The sequence below is a fragment of the Triticum urartu genome, chromosome 1 (genome assembly GCF_003073215.2).
Source record: "Triticum urartu cultivar G1812 chromosome 1, Tu2.1, whole genome shotgun sequence".
In the NCBI taxonomy this organism is placed as follows: domain Eukaryota; kingdom Viridiplantae; phylum Streptophyta; class Magnoliopsida; order Poales; family Poaceae; genus Triticum; species Triticum urartu.
Genome location: NC_053022.1, coordinates 160832242 through 160852394, shown reverse-complemented (window position 1 = coordinate 160852394; position 20153 = coordinate 160832242).

Below are 20153 nucleotides of genomic sequence, written 5' to 3'. Positions count from 1 at the left end.
ACTTCATTATAAAAAGCAAATTCTGATATTTGAAGAATTTATCATAGTGTTTCAAACCGATGGATGTGTGAATATATATAACGGTGATACTGTCGGCATTCTGGGAATGGGGGTCCCTAGACTTGCCTGCCTGCGGCCTGCGGCGTGGCTCAAAAGGGGGCCCAGCGCAGCCCATCTTCACCAATGCAAACCCAAGACCCTCGCGTGGGGCCAAGCCTCGCGGGGCGGACGACGCGGAGCTTCCTCAGGCACGGCCTCATCAGGCTGGCTCACGAGGAGGCGGAGAGATCAAGGCGGGGTACCTCACGAGGTGCCCGTGACGCAAGCCATGACGACTGAGGGAGCCAAGCGGGTGCTAGCCCGCGCAGTGTCCTCCTTTCCTCCTTGGTGCAAAGGGGGAAAGCGAAGCTGTGGAGTACCGAGGCATCAGGCAAAGATTGCCATTTCGGTGCAACGAGACCAAGACCATGAGGACTACAAGATGGAGGTCATCGTGGAGCCCGAGATGGCGTCATCACCAGAGCTTTGTGCAGGCGAAGACTACTTTTGTCAGGGTAGCTAGTACTAGCTGTCCCCCTTCAAATTAGCCCGCCATTGTTGGCTCCCTTCCCGCTCGATATTTGGGAAGAGGACCAGGGCCTCTATAAATAGGACCAGCCACCCACAGAGCAAAGAGAGGTTCGGAGGGGATAGAGGGATCGAAGGATAAAAGGATCAGAGAGAGAGAGAGGAAAAGGTGACTGAACTACTCCTAGCAGTTCATCTCCCCAGCCAAGAACAGACCCTCGCGAGGCTGTTCTTCCTTGTATTGTTCATCATCATCAGCCCAAGAGGCAATCCACCACACCACAAACTGGAGTAGGGTATTACACCACAACGATGGCCCGAACCAGTATAAACCCTGTGTCTCTTGTGTTGTTCTTTCCATAGTTTAGATCTTAGCGAGGCGGAGGGGTGCAGGTAGGTAGGAGGCGAAATCTCCGCGCGCACCCCAGTGTTCGAACCTCAGGGGTCTGCCGGAACCCGAAATCCGACATTTGGCGCGCCAGGTGGGGGTGCACCAGAGTTTTCTCTTACGCCACCGCCACGGCCCGCCTCGCGATGGGTAGCGCGTCGCCCGCTCCGGCCACCGGCGCCAACGCGGGGGCCAGGGGGCTCCGAGCCCTGGCCCCAGCCCTGCAACGGGTACGGTGGTCGGACAAGCTCAAGCCAACGACGCCGCCGCGCTATGGCGGCACGACAGATCCGCTGGCCTTCTTGCTGGCGAGCGAGGAGGCCCTCCTCGAAGCCGGAGGTGACGATAGGGTCGTGGCCAACTGGCTCCCCATGGCCCTCACCGGCGCCCCGCGCACATGGCTGCTCCACCCGCCGGCAGCCTCCGTGGCTTCTCGGGAAGAGCCCCACAACCTCTTCCCCGCCCATCGCGCTGCACCAACACCCCCGGTCGTCGCGGACCTCTTGGGCGGCTCGCAGGCGCCGCCTACAAGTCACCATGTCAAGCCGTTCATCCGCCGGGTCAGCGCCCCTTCCACGCGGCAGGGGGCTCCCCTGGACCGGGTGGCGCCCGAGACCGGCCTGACCTTCAGCTTGGAGGACCACCCCTCCAACTCGGCCTGCTCGGGTGCGCTCCCCATGCTGTGCACCTCCACCATCTGCCAGGTGGCCGTCACCAGAACCCTCATTGATGGCGGTGCGGGACTCAGCATGCTCTCGGTCGAGGCCTTCAACCTCCTCTGCATACCCCTGGAACGGCTGCAACCCAGCGAGCCCTTCTCAGGCGTTGGGGGCGAGTCGTCCAGCTCCTTGGGATAGATCCGGCTCCCAGTAACCTTCGGCACCTACGACAACTTCCACACGGAGCTGGTCGACTTCGACATCGCCCCCATCGGCCTCCCCTACAACGCCATCCTCGGCTACCCAGCGCTGGCCCAGTTCATGGCCGCGACGCACCCGGCGTACAACCTCATGAAGATGCCCGGGAGCAGCGGTGTCCTTAATGTGCACGGGGACAGCGGGGACGCGTTGCGGGTGCTCGAGCTCGCCTTCAAGATGGCGGCGTCGGCACAGCCCGCCGACTTGGAGACCCCCGAGCCCAAGGGGGCTGCACCCGCCAAGAAGAAACAGTTGTTCACCCAAGACAAGGCAGAAACCAAGTAGATACCCGTCGATGAGGACGGGTCCACCAACGCCACTTTCACCATAGGCGCCCACCTCAAACCCGAGCAGGAGGAGGCCCTGGTCGGGTTCCTGCACGCAAACAAGAAGGTATTCGCTTGGGAGCCTGACCAGTTGGCAGGGATCCCTAGGAGTGTAATCAAGCATCACCTCAACGTGTGCCCCAACGTGCGCCCTGTGGAGCAGAAGGCCAGGCGGCAGTCCACAGAAAAGCAGGCCTTCATCATCCAAGAGACCCGCAAATTAGAAGCCGCTCGGGTCATTCGCGAGGTCTGATACCCGGATTGGTTGGCCAACCCTGTCGTTGTGCCAAAGAAGGGAGGGAAGGAGCGCATGTGTGTCGACTTCACCAACCTCAACAAAGCATGACCGCAAGATCCGTTCCCGCTCCCCCGCATCGACCAGATCATTGATTCCACTGCGGAATGTGAACTGTTATGCTTCTTGGATTCCTTCTCTGGGTAACACCAGATCAAGATGGCGGTAGAAGACGTCGAGAAGACAGCCTTCCTAACCCCGTGTGGGGTGTACTGCTACACATGCATGCCATTCGGGCTGCGTAACGCAGGGGCGACCTTTCAGCGGCTGATGCACATCACCTTGGGCCCGCAGCTCGGGAAGAATGTTGAAGCTTACGTCGATGACATTGTGGTAAAGTCTCGGGAGGCCAGGACCTTGATACAAGACCTGGAGGAAACCTTCGCGAGCCTCAACGCAGTGAACCTACGGCTCAACCCAGAGAAGTGTGTGTTCGGAGTCCCCTCGGGCAAGCTCTTGGGTTTCCTCGTGTCCCACCGAGGCATCGAGGCTAACCCGGAGAAGGTCAAGGTGGTGGAAGACATGAGCCCGCCAAAGACCCTCAGAGAAATGCAGAAGCTCACAGGGCGCGTGGCCGCGCTAGGGCGCTTCATCTCCAAGTTGGGGGAACGAGCGCTGCCCTTCTTCCAGCTAATGAAGAAAAAGGGGCCCTTCGAGTGGACTGAAGAGGCCGACGAGGCATTCCAGGATCTCAAGAGATACCTGACCAGCCCACCGGTCATGGTGGCTCCGCGCCCTCAAGAGCCCCTGGTGCTTTACCTCGCCGCCACTCCCTACTCCGCCAGCGCAGCCTTGGTGGTAGTCAGAGAGGAGCGCCGAATCAAAACCGCGGCAGCAGCCTGGGACAAGGCAGAACAGGGACAAGGAAGGCCCACAGAAACTGCCACCGCGGCTGAGGAGGATCAACCGCCGCAGAGGGGCGCGCCGGGGGAGGAAGAGGCCCCTCTCCTAGATGGCCAGTCTCAGGAGGCCTCATTGCCTCAAGAGGCGCCATGGTCTCCGAAGGGAGCCACCAGCACTGACGCACTCCACCTCGTTGAGCACCTAGTGTACTTCGTCAGCACGGTGTTGTGGGATGCAAGGGCACGGTACCCCATGCCTCAGAAACTCCTCCTCGCGCTACTGGTGGCCTCGCGCAAGCTGCGGCACTATTTTCAGGGTCACCCCATCAAGGTCGTCTCGTCATACCCCCTGGAGAGAGTGCTCAGGAGCCCTAATTCAGCTGGAAGGGTCGCTGAGTGGAACATAGAACTGCAAGCATTTCAGCTCGAATTCAGCACGACCAGAGTCATCAAGGAGCAGCGTTGGTGGATTTTGTGGCAGCATGGACGGAGGCGCCAGGCCTCAAGGCCGACGAGGATCGGTCCCTGTCCCCGGGAAGCAAGGCGCCAGAAGGCTGGGTCATGTACTTCGATGGGGCGTTCTCCAGGCATGGCGCTGGGGCTGGGGTGGTGCTTATATCGCCCACTCAGGACAAGCTCTATTACGCCATGCAGCTCTGTTTCCAGCAAGGTGAAAAGGTCCAACAACATAGCAGAGTATGAAGGTTTAATAGCAGGCTTGAAGGCCGCGGCTGCCCTGGGGGTGAAACGCCTCACCATCAAGGGCGATTCGCAGCTCCTTATCAATTTCTCCAACAAGGTGTATGAGCTGAAGGATGAGCACATGGAAGCCTACCTAGCGGAGGTCCAAAGGATGGAGAAGCAGTTCTGGGGGTTGGAGTTGCAGCATGTGCCCCGTGGCACCAATCAGGAGGCCGACGACATCGCCAAACGGGCATCCAGGTGGTTACCTTAGGAGCCTGGCGTTTTCGAGGAGCGGCTCTTCAAGCCCTCAGCCCAGCCATCATTATCGAACATGGCTCAGCCCTGGGAGGAGCTCCCCCAGCCACCTGCCTCAGGGGCTCCGGCCTGTGGCCCGGCCTCAGGAGCACGCCTGCTCCTGATGATGGAACCTCAAGTGGGATGTTGGATCACGGAGCTCCGGAGTTACCTAACGCAAGGGACCCTGCCGGAGAAGGAGGAGGAAGCGGAGCGAGTGGTACGCCAGGCCACGGCATACTGCATCAAGGATGGAGAGCTCTACCGAAAGCGGCCAAACGATGTATCCCTGCGCTGCATCTCCAGGGAGCAAGGGAAGGAACTGCTGGAAGATATACACGGCGGAGACTGTGGACATCATTCATCATCACGGACCCTCGTCGGCAAGGCGTTCCGCAGTGGGTTTTATTGGCCCGCCGCGCTCAATGACGCCATCGAACTAGTGAAAGCTTGTGAGGCCTGCCAGTTCCACGCCAAGCAGATCCATCAGCCAGCAGGAGGCTTGCAGACTATACCCCTTTCATGGCCATTCGCAGTCTGGGGGCTGGACATCTTGGGCCCGTTTCCTCGGGCGCCCGGGGGCTACCGCTACCTCTACGTCGCCGTGGACAAGTTCACCAAGTGGGCTGAAGTAGAGGCTGTCCACACCATTCTCGCTGGTTCCGCGGTCAAGTTCATCAAGGGCATCGTGAGCCGGTTCGGGGTGCCGAATCGCATCATCACGGACAACGGTTCGCAGTTCACCAGTAACCTCTTCAAAACATACTGTGCTAACCTTGGAACGCAGATATGCTACGCTTCGGTGGCGCACCCCGAAGCAACGGCCAGGCCGAGCGAGCCAACGCGAAGGTCCTGAGGGGCCTCAAGACCAGGACGTTCAAGAAGAACCTGGAGGCCTGCGGCAGAGGTTGGTATGACGAGCTTCAGTCCGTGTTGTGGTCCATCCGCACAACCGCGACCAAGCCGACTGGAGAGACCCCGTTCTTCCTGGTCTACGGAGCCGAAGCGGTCCTCCCTCACGAGGTCAGGTGTCGCTCCGCGCGGGTCCTGGCGTTCGACAAGGCGCAGCAGGACGCCATGCGGGGGATGGACCTCGTGCTGGGGGAGGAACGTCGCCGAGAAGCCGCGCTACGAGCGGCGAGGTACCAACAAGCACTGCGGCGATATCACTGCCGCAACATCCGCCCCAGAACTCTTGAGGTAGGAGACCTCGTGCTCAGGCGGGTTCTCTCCAGGGAGGGGCTGCACAAGCTCTCTCCCATGTGGAAGGGCTCGTTCAAAGTTGTTCATGTTCTCAGGCCCGGCTCCGCGCGCTTGGAGACTCAGGAGGGGGTGCCAGTCCAGAACGCATGGAACATCCAGCACCTCCGGAGGTTCTACCCCTAAAAAGGCCCAGAGCCCATGAGGAAGGCGAATGCCCGTGAAGTTATCGCGTTTTGGAAAAGGCCCAGATCCTGTGAAGAAGGCGAATGCCTGTGAAGCTATCGCATTTTGGAAAAGGCCCGGAGCCTGTGAAGAAGGCGAATGCCTGTGAAGCTATCGCGTTTTGGAAAAGGCCCGGAGCTTGTGAAGAAGGCGAATGCCTGTGAGCTATCGCGTTTTGGAAAAGGCCTAGAGCCCGTGAAGAAGGCGAATGCCTGTGAAGCTATCGTGTTTTGGAGAAGGCCCAGAGCGTGTGAAGAAGGCGAATGCCTGTGAAGCTATCGCGTTTTGGAAAAGGCCCAGAGCCTGTGAAGAAGGCGAATGCCTGTGAAGCTATCGCGTGTTGGAAAAGGCCCGGAGCCTGTGAAGAAGGCCAACGCCTGTGAAGCTCACCGCCCATGACACTCTCACGTAATAATAAGTTGGGGCTGTTCACGCCCCGGAGTCTCAGGAGCGCCGGCCTCAGGCCCTGGGGCTCCCTCCCACGCCCAGTGGCAGCACTTAGCTCCGCGCTGGTGAGAAGACGTCGAAGACTAGATTAGGTGCCGGACGCGTATTTTCATTTGCTTTCCGCAGTTGGCTTGTTCCTTCTCATTCGAAGTTTTATTGAAGTTGTTGCCGTCTTTGGCTTGTGGTTCTTCGACTTTTCACTCTCCTGCCTCGATTTCTCTTGTGCAAGGCCTCACGAGGGGGCAGCCGAGAGCCCTCGCGAGTGTTCCTATCCTAGTCATTCAAAGGGTTCGCGACCTGGGCCCATTACAGGAGCACCCCTCCAGTCCGTGCCCCACGGGCACCGTGACACAAACAAAGGGCCTGGGTCGGTCGCCCCCACGGCCAGGGCCGGGAACTATCCACGCGCGGGCACGTAGCCGGAAGGTACGATAACGAAAGCAAAACGATGATTAACAACAATAACCCAAACACGCCCCCGCGGGGCTCCACACTACTGTCTTTGTTATGCAGGAAAAAGGAAAAGAAAGAACAAATCTGCTGCAGTCGCCTCACACCGGCCCGCAGGGAAGGCCCGAGCTGCCTCCGGAGCTCAGGCGGACTCCCTCTCACGCTTCACCAGGGCGCGACGGCGGGCGGACACGTTACCACCTCCCAAGCAGATACGACGGCGTGGAGGCTGACCGCGGCCACCGCTAGAAGAGTCGCCGCCTGAAGAAGAACCGGAGAAGCTTGAGGAACCCTGAGCGCTGCCAGCCGCGCGAGCGCTGCCCTCTCCATCATCGCCGGAGCTGGGTTCCCAGCCGCGGTCGTCACCCTCGGGGCAACACCCTGCGCGGCGACCATCTTCCCCAAACACCCTCATGTAAAGGGTGGCATCGCCTCGAACTTGAAGTGTAGGGTACACCGACGGCTCAGGCCACGCGCGCGGGCAAACGTCTGCCAACCGCGGGCCAGGGTCAGGCTCCCGGCCGCGGAGACCACCAGTGAGACCCATGAGGCCCGGCTGCAGCAGCCGTCGGCCTGGAGCCAGAGGCCGCCCGGGGCGCCGACCGGGAGCTCGCCAAGGAGGAAGCGAGGAAGTGGAAGCCGGGTACTAGTCGGCTCCGCCGACCACACAACGAACTCCGGCAGCACTTCAGCAGCGCGAAAGCGCGGCCTAGGGGGACGCGCAGCCAGAGCGCGCCCCCCGGCCAGTGCAATCCGCCCGTCGCTGTGCTGAAAATCGCCTCAACGGCCGCGGGGAGCTACCGTGGTGGCCACAGGATGTTTGCGAGGGCGCCGTCGGCCGCGCTTGGGCGGGGGAGAGGCGGGCTCAACCTGGCGAGCCTTCCCCTTCTCTGCGGTCGAGAACCTCCTCGACGGGGCCATGAAGAAAAAGGAGAAGCAAGGGGGGATGAACTAGAAGGGCGCGCGCCGGTCCGTACTTATAGCTGGTGAGGGCCAACCAACGGCCCCCATGATCGCAGGTAATTATGACCCGCTTTGCATGCAGGGACTTGTCCAATCCGTGCAGTTGCCGAGGCGCCATGGGGAAGTGGAGACGCCCACGTCCCATCAACCGCCACGCGGCGCCCAAGGCCGCAGGCTGTTAGGGCCCGTGGCGCTTCGCTCTTGCCCTTCCGCCTCCCTGCACGGCCAAGTCCGGGCGCGCCTTGGGCCCAGGGGCTACTGTCGGCGTTCTGGGAACGGGGGTCCCCAGACTTTCCTGCCTGCGGCCTGCGGCGTGGCTCAAAAGGGGGCCCAGCGCGGCCCATCTTCACCAAAGCAAACCCAAGACCCTCGCGAGGGGCCAAGCCTCGCGGGGCGGACGACGCGGAGCTTCCTCAGGCACGGCCTCGTCAGGCTGGCTCACGAGGAGGCGGAGAGATCAAGGCGGGGTTCCTCATGAGGTGCCCGTGACGCAAGACATGACGACCGAGGGCGCCAGGCGGGTGCCAACCCGCGCAGTGTCCTCCTTTCCTCTTTGGTGCAAAGGGGGCAAGCGCAGCTGCGGAGTACCGAGGCATCAGGCAAAGGTTGCCATTTCGGTGCAACGAGACCAAGACAATGAGGACTACAAGACGGAGGTCATCGTGGAGCCCGAGACGGCGTCATCACCAGAGCTTTGTGCAGGCGAAGACTACTTTTGTCAGGGTAGCTAGTACTAGCTGTCCCCCTTCAAATTAGCCCGTCATTGTTGGCTCCCTTCCCGCTCGATATTTGGGAAGAGGACCAGGGCCTCTATAAATAGGACCAGCCACCCACAGAGCAAAGAGAGGTTCGGAGGGGATAGAGGGATCGAAGGATAAAAGGATCAGAGAGAGAGAGAGGAAAAGGTGACTGAACTCCTCCCGGCAGTTCATCTCCCCAGCCAAGAACAGACCCTCGCGAGGCTGTTCTTCCTTGTAATGTTCATCATCATCAGCCCAAGAGGCAATCCACCACACCACACACTGGAGTAGGGTATTACACCATAACGGTGGCCCGAACCAGTATAAACCCTGTGTCTCTTGTGTTGTTCTTTCCATAGTTTAGATCTTAGCGAGGCGGAGGGGTGCAGGTAGGTAGGAGGCGAAATCTCCACGCGCACCCCAGTGTTCGAACCTCAAGGGTCTGCCGGAACCCGAAATCCAACAGATACACATGGTGTGGTTATGAACATGCTATACTACATTTAATATATTTTATCTCTACTCTTATAAAAAAACGGAGTTGTTGATGATGGTGTGCCTGTCATCCTGCATTATAGGCCATATGATTTATATCTGTCGGATAGCAAGGAAACTATGATGGTTGAAGTTGGCAACAATCATGATTGTAGATTCTTATTGAAATAGAGAAACAAATTCAAATTTAGTTCGAATTGCAACGGTTGTATAGACATTTGGAATGCACTAAAATGTTGGTATGAGTAGGTTACATGCATTATACAGCAAGCGAAAAAATTTAATCGGACATAACATGGATTCATACTCCCTCCTTCCATCTATATAGGGCGTAATGAGATTTTTAAGACAGCCTTTGACTATTGACAAGATTAATAGTACATGACATGCACAATGTGAAAATTACATCATTGAAAGAAGCTTTCACAGACGAATTTAACGGTGCGCTTTGTGTAAGTTGCATGTCATATATCACTACTCTAATATTTGGTCAAAGTTAGCATCGAAAAATGCATTAGGCCCTATATAGATGGAAGGAGGGAGTAGCTTTGAATAGCATTTGTATAGTAAAATGGGGAAAGACTCTCTCTTTGTGTGGTGTGAATAGTTTTATTTTTTTCGTTTTCTTTTTGGTTGAGGGAAGTGCGAATTAATTTGGTACGTACAAGTACAATATTACTACATGTTAGGCTTGTCCCTAAAATTCAACCTGCGTCTTGTTATATCCTGAAAATTCAGATATCGTGCTCCTAAACTGGCGCCTTCACAACCCGCGCCTTGCTATCCCGAAATTACAATGCGCGTGAAAACTCCCTCCAGCTGCCAAATCCCGACACGCGAAATCCCACTTCTAACCCTGAGCCGAAAGGGCCGCTAGTTCAAATCGGTGGGGGGTACTTTTGTAACACACCCTACATTTTGGACAAGCGCGTTCCTAAGTCATGCTTCACCCCCTCCCATCGCCCCCTTTTCACCATTCAAAATCCCAGGCCGCCATAACCTCTCTGCTCCAGCCGCGAAACCCCACCCTCCTCCTTAACTCGACCTCCCGGCGCCGACGGTGCTCCATCCCGCACCCCCATGGAGCGGCTACCTTGAAGCCGGTGTCGCGGGCGAGATCTCCATGGTGGCTCTCCCCCAGTGCGAGGCCCCCTCGACGGCGGCGTCCGTACCAGCCGGATCTGCTGCTGCTGCTCCGGCTCTCACTCGATCGCTCGCTCGCCCAGCTGCTGCTGCTGCTGCTCTCCCCCTCGCTCATGTTGCTGCTCTGCTCCGATTAAGCCACACTTTAGTTGACTGAATCGACTTTTGGGTCAGTCGATTTTCAGGGGTTGGGGGCTCGTCGGAGTTAAGGAAGAACCACCCGCAGCTGGGACGGGGCTCACCGAAGAGGTACCCCACTATCTATCTTTGGGTTCAGGGTGGGGGCGGGGGCCTAGAGGGCTGGCCGGGGCGGCGCTGGCGAGTTGTTTCGGGGTGGCGAGGCGGCGCTATGGCCGGCGGTTCGGCCGGTGGTGGCTGGCGGCTCAGGGGGTGCAGGTTGAAGATGAACTGCAGGCCCTCCCTAAACTACATGTCAAGTGCCTCTCTGCTACCATTGCGTTTAGTTTCGAAGTAGCATTCAGATTCCATAGTAAATTTCAGTTTCGACAGTTAATTCAGAGTCAACAGTTTTTACCTCATCTGTTGTAGTCAGGTAGTTTTTGTGATGTTAATTTTACATCCATTTTACATCATCTATTGGAGATGCTATTAGAATCCCACTTGAGATTGACGATGTCTGTCTTGTGCTGCTTCAGCCTTGACGTCTTATGTCTCACTGGAGCTGCTCCAACGACAGAACGATCCATCACAACAGAGTAGTGCCCTGGACACCGTCTACAGATTCCTTAGATCTTCCTCCACACCTCCGACAGCCACCTCTGCCTCAACTGCTTCAGCGACCAACCCAATGATGCTGAGGTCGACACGGCTACGGCAAAGAGGTTGTACACTTGTTGAATCACTTATTACTATACATTCACGTCGATCCATTAGGGCTATTTTGGTTCAACGGAAAAACATCGATCCACTGGTTGTTACCATCACTCTAAATTTCTACATGCTCTCCTTACATAATCTCACCATTTTTTTTCGTATGCATGTCAGATATTGTACACAGTCATGCTGAACATGTAGAGAAAAAGAGAAGAGTTTTGCGCGGCAATGCAATGTCATGCAGACATCGCTCCATGGTGGGTTCAATGGCAAACCCTCCCCATCCCTCTCCAGATTGTAATCCAGAGGAAGATATCTGTTCTAAGGCGGATTCGGACGCCGCTGACCACTACTATTTACCCCCCAAGGTGTTTGCTCTACCTTGGCATGATGATGTTAGTCATATCATGCATATGTTGCCTTGTAGTGCCTACTTTTGACATCATATATGTCATCTGCTTAGTTTAGACATGTTCTGTAATGCCACCTGTTTAGTTTCTATATCATATATGGGAATTATGCAGTCTCATGTCTTTTAGCCAGCCATAATATATGTGAAATGTGCAATGCCATCCTGTTTAACCAGGCATCATATATTTGAATGATATCTTGCCCATCCTTTTCTTCATTACATTTCCATTTATCGACAATGTTTGTACATTAAACTACTCTTCCTGTGAATCAGCCATTTGGGTGGGAGATGGAAAAATCTGGAGTGAAAACAAGGCCTTCAGAGCAGACAGTGCTACCTGTCGAAGCAGATCTCTTGTTGGGTCCTGATAGCTCCTTAGAGATGGATTCAGAGACAGATGACCAGTCCTATTCCCCCACTTAGGTGTATGCTCCAACTTGGCACAGTTATACTTCTCATATCATGCATACGGTGTCTTGCATTGCATAGTTTAGACATCATATACACAATATTCAACACCATGTTCTTAGTTCAGACATCATATCGAATGCCCTCTGTTTAGCATATAAATCACATATGTGAATTAAATGATGCGATCTTGATTACTTAGATAACATGTAGGTGAATTATGTCATGCTATCCTGTTTAGTTATTCATCATATCTTTGAATTATGTTATGCTATGCTATCCAGTTTAGATAGACATCATATATGTGAAATTATGTCATGCTATCCATTTTAGTTAAACAATATACATGTCAACTATTTCATGCCCTCTTTTTTCCACACTATCTATTGCATCTGTCTCTCATACAATGCCCGTACATTCAACTATGTTTCTTGTTTATCAGCCATTTGAATTGGAGCGGGTGATGCCAGTATCTAGCGGACTAAAAACACGATCTTCAAATAAAACAGTTCTACCTCTTGGTGGAGATAGCACCCCGGTTGTACATGCACAAGAACCAGCCCTACCACACATAACCCAAACTCTCGCAGATTGTACCCCTACTATGATGGTAAGAGAACCAGCTTCACCCAATATAACCCCAACCCCAGCCGATAGCAACCCAGTTCCTGTTGACACAGCACCATCTCCACCACAGAGCTCCCAAACAAGAGCAATTAGTAAGGCAGCTCTAGTGCCCAAAGGGCCAATACTATCACGACGAAACCCAACTCCACCAGTTAGTACGCCTATTCCTGTGGAGGAAGCACAACCAGCTAGTCGTAGTTTAGCATCTATCGCATTTGATGTTGTTAAATCGTATGTGCGTATCTTCCCATCTTGGAAATATTATACTGAAGATGAAGGAAAATGCCAGTTGCAGGTGTTTGTCCAGGATTTATGTGTAAGTAATGTTATTCATGGCAATTACTTTGCTTCGTCCCATACATCCTACCTCCATGATGGTTATAATACAGCAAATTTTCCCATTTTTCTCTATAGAGAAGGACCGATTTGGAAACTCAGGATGAGGTAACCTGTGCTAATACATCTGCTATCTTCAAGAATGCTTGGTGGCAGTATCGGAATTACCTGAAGAAAACGTACTTCACCGGCAAAGAAACTCATCAAATTCCCTTACGTTCTCATGAGACACATTTACTGGACGATGACTGGGAACGCCTTGTTCTGTACTGGTCCCGAACCAAGAATGTGGTAAGGTCTATGAGCTCATTTTCTATTTTTAAGTATTATATTCTTGCGTCTTACTGTACTTTGTTCATGTAGAACAAGTGCCTAAACTTGAAGAACAACTGTTCTAATTTAAGATTCCATTGCTACCATAGGACATAGATATATGTTTGTTTGATGATTTTATTATGTACTAGTACTAGGCAATAGAAGACTTGGTAGTTTAATCATCTCCACCTTACTAATGAACTGGTTCACCGAAATGAGTTTCATATACTAGTACATGCTAAACTTGTTATGTGTCTGCTTGTTTCTTCTTTTAGAATGCTGACAGAATATTGGGGAAGAGTGCCTTATTAAGCAACGGTAAAGGAAGTAATGCAGATAAGGTTCAGGATAGTGACACATCCTGTCTTGGTTTATTGAGTCTCAACTACAAGCTGAAAGACATCGTTCAGCTGTGCTGCGACAAGTGGAAGGACTGCGGAAGTCCCTGGAGCATTCAGATGCATACTTTCTGGTGCAACAGCAAGCGTTGGAGGATTTTAGCGCCAAACAGGACAAAGCTAATTAGCTTGCTAAGCTTATTGCCAGCATGGCGGATACCTAGGATAACGTTTCTTGAGCTCTTCTGAAGTTGTTTTAGTTATGCTCTTGTTTTGCTGCCGCGTTTATTTGCACTGGTGGCCAATTTTGACGGCCAGTGTATATGATATGCTACTTTGTTCCCTATATTTGCACTGGTGGCGAACTTTGATGCCCAGTGGATGTAATATGTGCAATAGCCGTGAGAGCCTAGCGTTAGTTGCTTGCTTATTTATTTCCTTGTTGTCTTGTTTATTTGTTTGCTTGTAGTCATTGCAGTTCTTTTTCCGCGGTTAACTAGTGGCTGCAATAACCTATTTTTTAAAACTAGGCCACAATAACCATGGGCTAATATTTACCGTAGTGACACTGGTCCTCCTATGGGCCGTAGAAACAGTGGGCCTTCTACGGGCCGTAGAAACAGTAGGCCTTCTATGGGCCGTAGAAACAATGGGCCTTCTACGGGCCGTATCATCAATGGGCCTTATACAGGCCGTATGATCGATTGGCCAAATATGGGCCAATAACAGGCCGCATTATGGCCGTAAACGGGCTAGAGTTGGAATCGTCCGTTCATGGGCCGACCGTAACGGGCCATCGTTAATAGGCCGTATTTGATGACGCTATGACAACGGCCCAACGTATTAACGGACCACAAACAGGCCGACTGCAACCATGGGCTGAATTTGGCCCACAAGCAGAAAATGACAGTAACGGGCCGTAAGTAAACGAATGCTGGAAATGAGCCCAAGAATAAATGGGCTCTGAGAAGGCCGAAAGATAACATGGGCTGGAAACATCCCAACGGAATAACGGGCCGTTAATGGGTATAAAGTGATAAACTGTTCATTACGGGCCAGTTTCACCATGGGCCATTAATAGGCCAAGAGTTACATAGGGCCTCATATGGGCCGAAAGACGTCATGGGCCATACATGGGCCAGAAGTGAAAATGGGCTAGAATCATATTGGATGGCCCAGATGACGCTACTAGGCCTAATTCGGATAGGGCGTAACGGGCCTTGGGTTAGCGGGCTGTAAATGGGCTATATGCGAACAGGCCATTAACAGGCTTTCCATGGGCCGGCCCGCCACCTTTTGACCAAGTCAAACGGGCCGGCCTTTTCACAGGAATGGGCCTCTGTTGGGCCGTACCACGTGTCGACGTATCATAGGCGCCTATCTGACCCACTGACGAGCTGACACGTGTTTCGTCCGGCCAATAAGAATTTTACACGTGGAAATTTCCCATTGGTCGGGGCTGACGGGTTATCGGATTCAAAACCCGACCTGATAGCTTAACGGCATTCCATTACGGTGGATGCCACGTGTCGGTCACCCTTGACGAAAGCACTTCTGTGACGCGTGATTTATCATCATGGAAGTGGACACTTCCATGATGATAATTTTGGCAATGTCATGGAACACTTCTATGACAGCACAGGTATGACTATTTGATTCTATCATAAATTTGTCATGGATGTACATGCATGACAAAAAAGCGACCTACTGTGACAAACACGTATCATCACAGAAGTGTACTTTTTTTTGTAGTGTTAGCCGATATAACGGAACGTAAGGTACCAAAACGTGGGAGCCGGGCAAACCCAACATTTGACCAAAGACATGATTCGGAGCTGATGCATATAGGGCTAAACTCGCGACGCCGAACACTCCCTAAGGTGTTTGGTCTTTATAACATATACTGGGCTGAACAATGCCCTTTATAAGAAACTCCGTGTGTCCAGGTACGTGCAAAATCCTGGCGTGGCCACATGCCAATAACGTCGGCATCCTTCTCGGTTGTGTGGAGTATCCGGAGGATGTGAGCAACAAGAGACAGTAAAAAAGGTTTACGCAGGGTCTTAATCTAAAAAGAAACCTTTGGGCGGGTCCCTACTGCACGTCTGCGCTTGTGTCTCCATTGTGCCGTATCCTGGACGGGTGTAGCACGATTGTCATCTGCAAAAGGAAAGAACTTAGGTGAAAGTTGTCGTGCCAAAAAGAAGAATGAATTATCAAAATTCTAGAGAAGCTTGGTTGAGCCGGGATGGCCCTGATTACACGCGGGAAGCCCCTGGTATCATTTTATGAGGGTTTGAAAACCAATCTCATTCATGTATGGTGGAACGCCGGACTCGTCTAACCGTGTCCATGGCCTTGACGACCTGCCATTTTTCTGGTTGGTGAGGCCGTCTAGTGTGCGGCTGTTAGAGCCGCCGCGTCCTCTTACGTACATAAAGAACGGTTGGTATTTCCGCTAACTCTGATGACGCCTCATGGACCGGGCATCTTGAGCTTGAGAAAAGCATAATGTGGTATTGCATTAAAACGAGCGGAAGTCGCTCTTCCGAGCAGTGCTTGATAATCACTTCGGAATGGAGCGATGTGAAAAGTTAACGTTTCGCTTCGGAAGTTATCGGGAGAACCGAATACCACCTCTAATGGTAGAGAGCCCGTACAGCGGGCCTCTTGGCCTAGTATTACTCCCTTGAAGGTAGTATTACTGTGGCTTATTTGTGTCAGGTCTATCCCCATTTTGCGAACTGTGTCCTGATATATCAGATTTAGATCACTGCCGCCGTCCATTAGGACCCTTGTGAAATGGTACCCGTTTATTAATGGGTCTAACACCAAGGCCGCCAGTCCTTCGCGCCGGATATTTGTATTGTGATCCCTATGATCAAAAGTGATCGGGCAGGCCAACCAGGGGTTGAGCCTAGGGGTGACGGGCTTTATGGCGCGTGTGCATCGGGGTGCGTGATTGCTTCTCCCCTTTGTCACATGGATCACGTTTACTATTTTAACCTCTGGTGGGAACTTTTTCTGTCCTCCGGCACTCCGCTGACCTAGTCGAGAGCCCCTGAATCCGGCGTTTACCGCCGTGTTATCTGGGCTACGTTCTTTATTTCGACGCTTGTTTTTGTTGCGTCGTGCCTTACCATTGCCATCCCTGACTTCGGATGTGCTAGGGTCGCTGGTGCTGCTATGGGCCAACCAGCTGTCCTCACCCACACAAAAGCGGGTCATGAGGCTTGTTAGGGCTGCCATTGTTCTCGGTTTTTCTTGACCGAGGTGTCTGGCGAGCCATTCGTCTCGAACACTATGTTTGAAAGCTGCTAAGGCTTCGGCGTCCGGACAGTCGACAATTTGGTTCTTCTTGGTGAGGAACCTATTCCAAAGCTTTCGGGCGGACTCTCCGAACTATTGGATTGTATGACTTAAATCGTATGCATCCGGAGGTCGGACATAAGTCCCTTGAAAATTGGCCCGGAAAGCATCCTCGAGTACTCCCAACTTCCAATTGAGTTTCGGGGAGGCTTTTCAACCAGTGCCTAGATGGCCATTTAAGCTTGAGTGGCAAGTATTTAATGGCATGGAGATCGTCTCCATGAGCCATATGGATGTGGAGGATGAAGTCCTCTATCCAGACTCCAGGGTCTGTGGTTCCGTCGTATGCCTCTATGTTCACCGGTTTGAATCCCTCTGGGAATTCGTGATCCAACACCTCATCAGTGAAACATAAGGGGTGTGCGGCACCCCTGTATTGGGATGCGCCATGGTGTTCAGACGGTTGTAGTATTCGGTGTTGGTTGTGTACCATAGCGCGCTTCCTAGATCCATAGATAGATCTGGTTGCGCCGGATTTTTGACGCAAGTTCTCACATAGATCGTGTGTTGACTTATGCGTGACTTTGTTAGCCGCTCTATCGTGTTCACAGGGTGGTGGATCCGGCCGGTTGGCCGTATCACTTTTTGGCTGCATGGGCTCTAAGGCCTCATCGTCGAATTCCAGTAATAGCTTGCGCTTTGGATAGCTATTTGGATGGTAACTTCCACCATACTTTGTTACTTTGTTCCACTTGCTGTTGAGCGTATTTTGTGCGACCTTGAGTCTTTGCTTCTATTTCTTCAGGCTTCTCGTTGTGGCAATGAGTCTTCTGCGGAGGTTCTCTTGCTCTAAGTGTGTTTCCGGGATGATGGGTGCATCTTCGTTCGGACTGTTTTCTTCCCTAGACGGGGATTGATGAGGCGTATCTTTGGCGTCATCGTGTTCGGACGTCGGATTCGTACTATGTGTGCAGTTTGCATCTTGATCGCGTTCTGCCACCGGGGTGGTGCATTTGTCGTTTCTTCCCGAGTCACGTGGACTATTATTATCGTTGTTTTTGCTATGGCGGGACTTAGAGCGGCGCCGCTGACGTCGGCGCTTGGGTTGCTTCTTGGAGGGGTCATCCTCCTCTTTCTCATCGCCATTGGGTTCTTTGGGGGTGTCCACCATGTATACGTCATGTGATGAAGTAGCAGTCCAGCGCCCTGTGGGCGGTGGTTCTGGCTCGTCCCCTGCATCGTCGTCCATAACGTTGATGTCTTCGGAGTCGGAGTCAAGCATGTCGGTTAAGTCATCGACAGTGGCTACTAAGTGGGTGGTGGGTGGACAGCGAATTTCTTCGTCGTTCGCATCCCATTCTAGCCGGACATAGTTCGGCCAGGGTTCTCCTGACAGGGAGAGAGACCTTAATGAATTTAGCACATCTCCGAAAGGTGAGTGCTGAAAGATATCCGCGGAGGTGAACTCCATGATCGGTGCCCCGTCAGTTTCGATAGGCACAGACGTAGGCGGCTCAGAGTCCGTGGTCGGGGATAAATCCAGTGGTTCGGTGACACGGCTCTCGTACATGGTGAAGTCAGTATCCGGCTCTATCGCCATTGAGAGTGCAGCCTCCATGGTGGGGTCCATCCCTCCGCTCTCGGATGGCGTGACTTGCTCTGGATTAAGGGCCAGAGCAACTGCAGATGCGATCTCCCGAACACTGTCCGACGGCAAAGTTACGTCATGCTCGTCAAGACTGTACGGCGCGTCCGACATGGGCTCGAATCCGTCGAAGATCAAGTCTCCGCGGATTTCGGCCGTGTAGTTCAAGTTTCCAAATCTGACCTGATGGCCAGGGGCGTAGCTCTCAATCTGCTCTACATGGCCAAGCGAATTGGCCCGCGGTGCAAAGCCGCCGAATATGAAGATCTGTCCGGGGAGGAAAGCCTCACCCTGGACGCTAGCGATGATCGAAGGAGCCATCAATCCTTATGGTGACGACACAGTGGAACTCTCAATGAAAGCACCAATGTCGGTGTCAAAAACGGCGGATCTCGGGTAGGGGATCCCGAACTGTGCGTCTAAGGCGGATGGTAACAGGAGGCAGGGGACACGATGTTTACCCAGGTTCGGGCCCTCTTGTGGAGGTAAAACCCTACGTCCTACTTGATTGTTCTTGATGATATGAGTATTACAAGAGTAGATCTACCATGAGATCAGAGAGGCTAAACCCTAGAAGCTAGCCTATGCTATGATTTTATGTTGTCCTACGGACTAAAACCCTCCGGTTTATATAGACACCGGAGGGGGCTAGGGTTACACAAGGTCGGTTACAAAGGAGGAGATATCCATATCCGTATTGCCTAGCTTTCCTTCCACGCCAAGTAGAGTCCCATCCGGACACGGGACGAAGTCTTCAATCTTGTATCTTCACAGTCCAACAGTCCGGCCAAAGGATATAGTCCGGTTGTCCGGAGACCTCCTAATCCAGGATTCCCTCGGATGTCCTGAAAGCCTTGTTTGAATAGTCTACTGACGTCATCCGACAACTAAATAAGAGCAATGCGAAGCTCTAGGCCGAGCGCAACCTGCTAAGGGCGAAGATCGTCGGAAGTGCGGAGCAGCAGGAGCAGACCACTGCCTTGTTGAAGAGGACCGGCGTCATCGTCGAGAAACTTATGGACGAGAATGCCATGCTGCGCATCGAGCGCAGAAGGCTGGTGGAGAAATTCGTGGATGCTCTCAAGCAGCATCTTGAGGACAAGAAAGAGCTCGTCGCCGCTCACCGTGGAGACTAGTTCCCGCGGCCTGCAGCAATGCACCAAGAAAGTAAAGATCAGCGAGCCAGATCGTTGTCTTCCTTCTTCTTTTGCCCTTGTGTATTTCGGGCGTTGCCGCATGTGGCTTTTTTTAATTATGTTCCTAAATATGTAAGACAATTATTATCCACTGTCATCATCCTTATATTCATCATGCTTGCTATAAGTCGCAGTCGATGCTATATAGATCCGTCGGATCTTACATCAAGATCCATGCAAAACTTTCTTTTTAGATTTTGATTTTTCTCTCTTAAATCTCAGTCCAGTGAGACATATAGCCACGCCGTAGAACAGGTGCTCGGGCAACAATAATGGAGACATTGGGAAGGAGGTGCGCGGCGGGTGGCGGTCGAAGGGATCTCCTCCCGATGAGCACGCGCAGGGGTCTGATCGCACACCTCCCGTACTCAAATAGCTACCCCGCACGACACCTCCTAACCAATAAAATAAGGGGACATGTGGCCGCACGTAATTGGTAAGTAGAACGCCCGCAGTTTCAATAATACTTGTGTTTCCGATTTGTAACGTGACAACACTTGTTCCAAAATGACTTTTTTTATTGTTAATGTGTGCGCCTTTGCAAATCGGACAGAAAAATACCACAACATGTTGGTGCCATGTCATGACACCATGCCAAGTTTCATGATTTTTAGGCATATTTTGGATTTACAGGAATTCAAAAACCAAGTTTCACAATCTTTCTGGCCAAGCCACGACGCCCAGATGTTTGAATTTCATTCCCATCTCTTGCATGGGACCTACAAATTCAACCAAGGACACACATGTGATTTTTCAA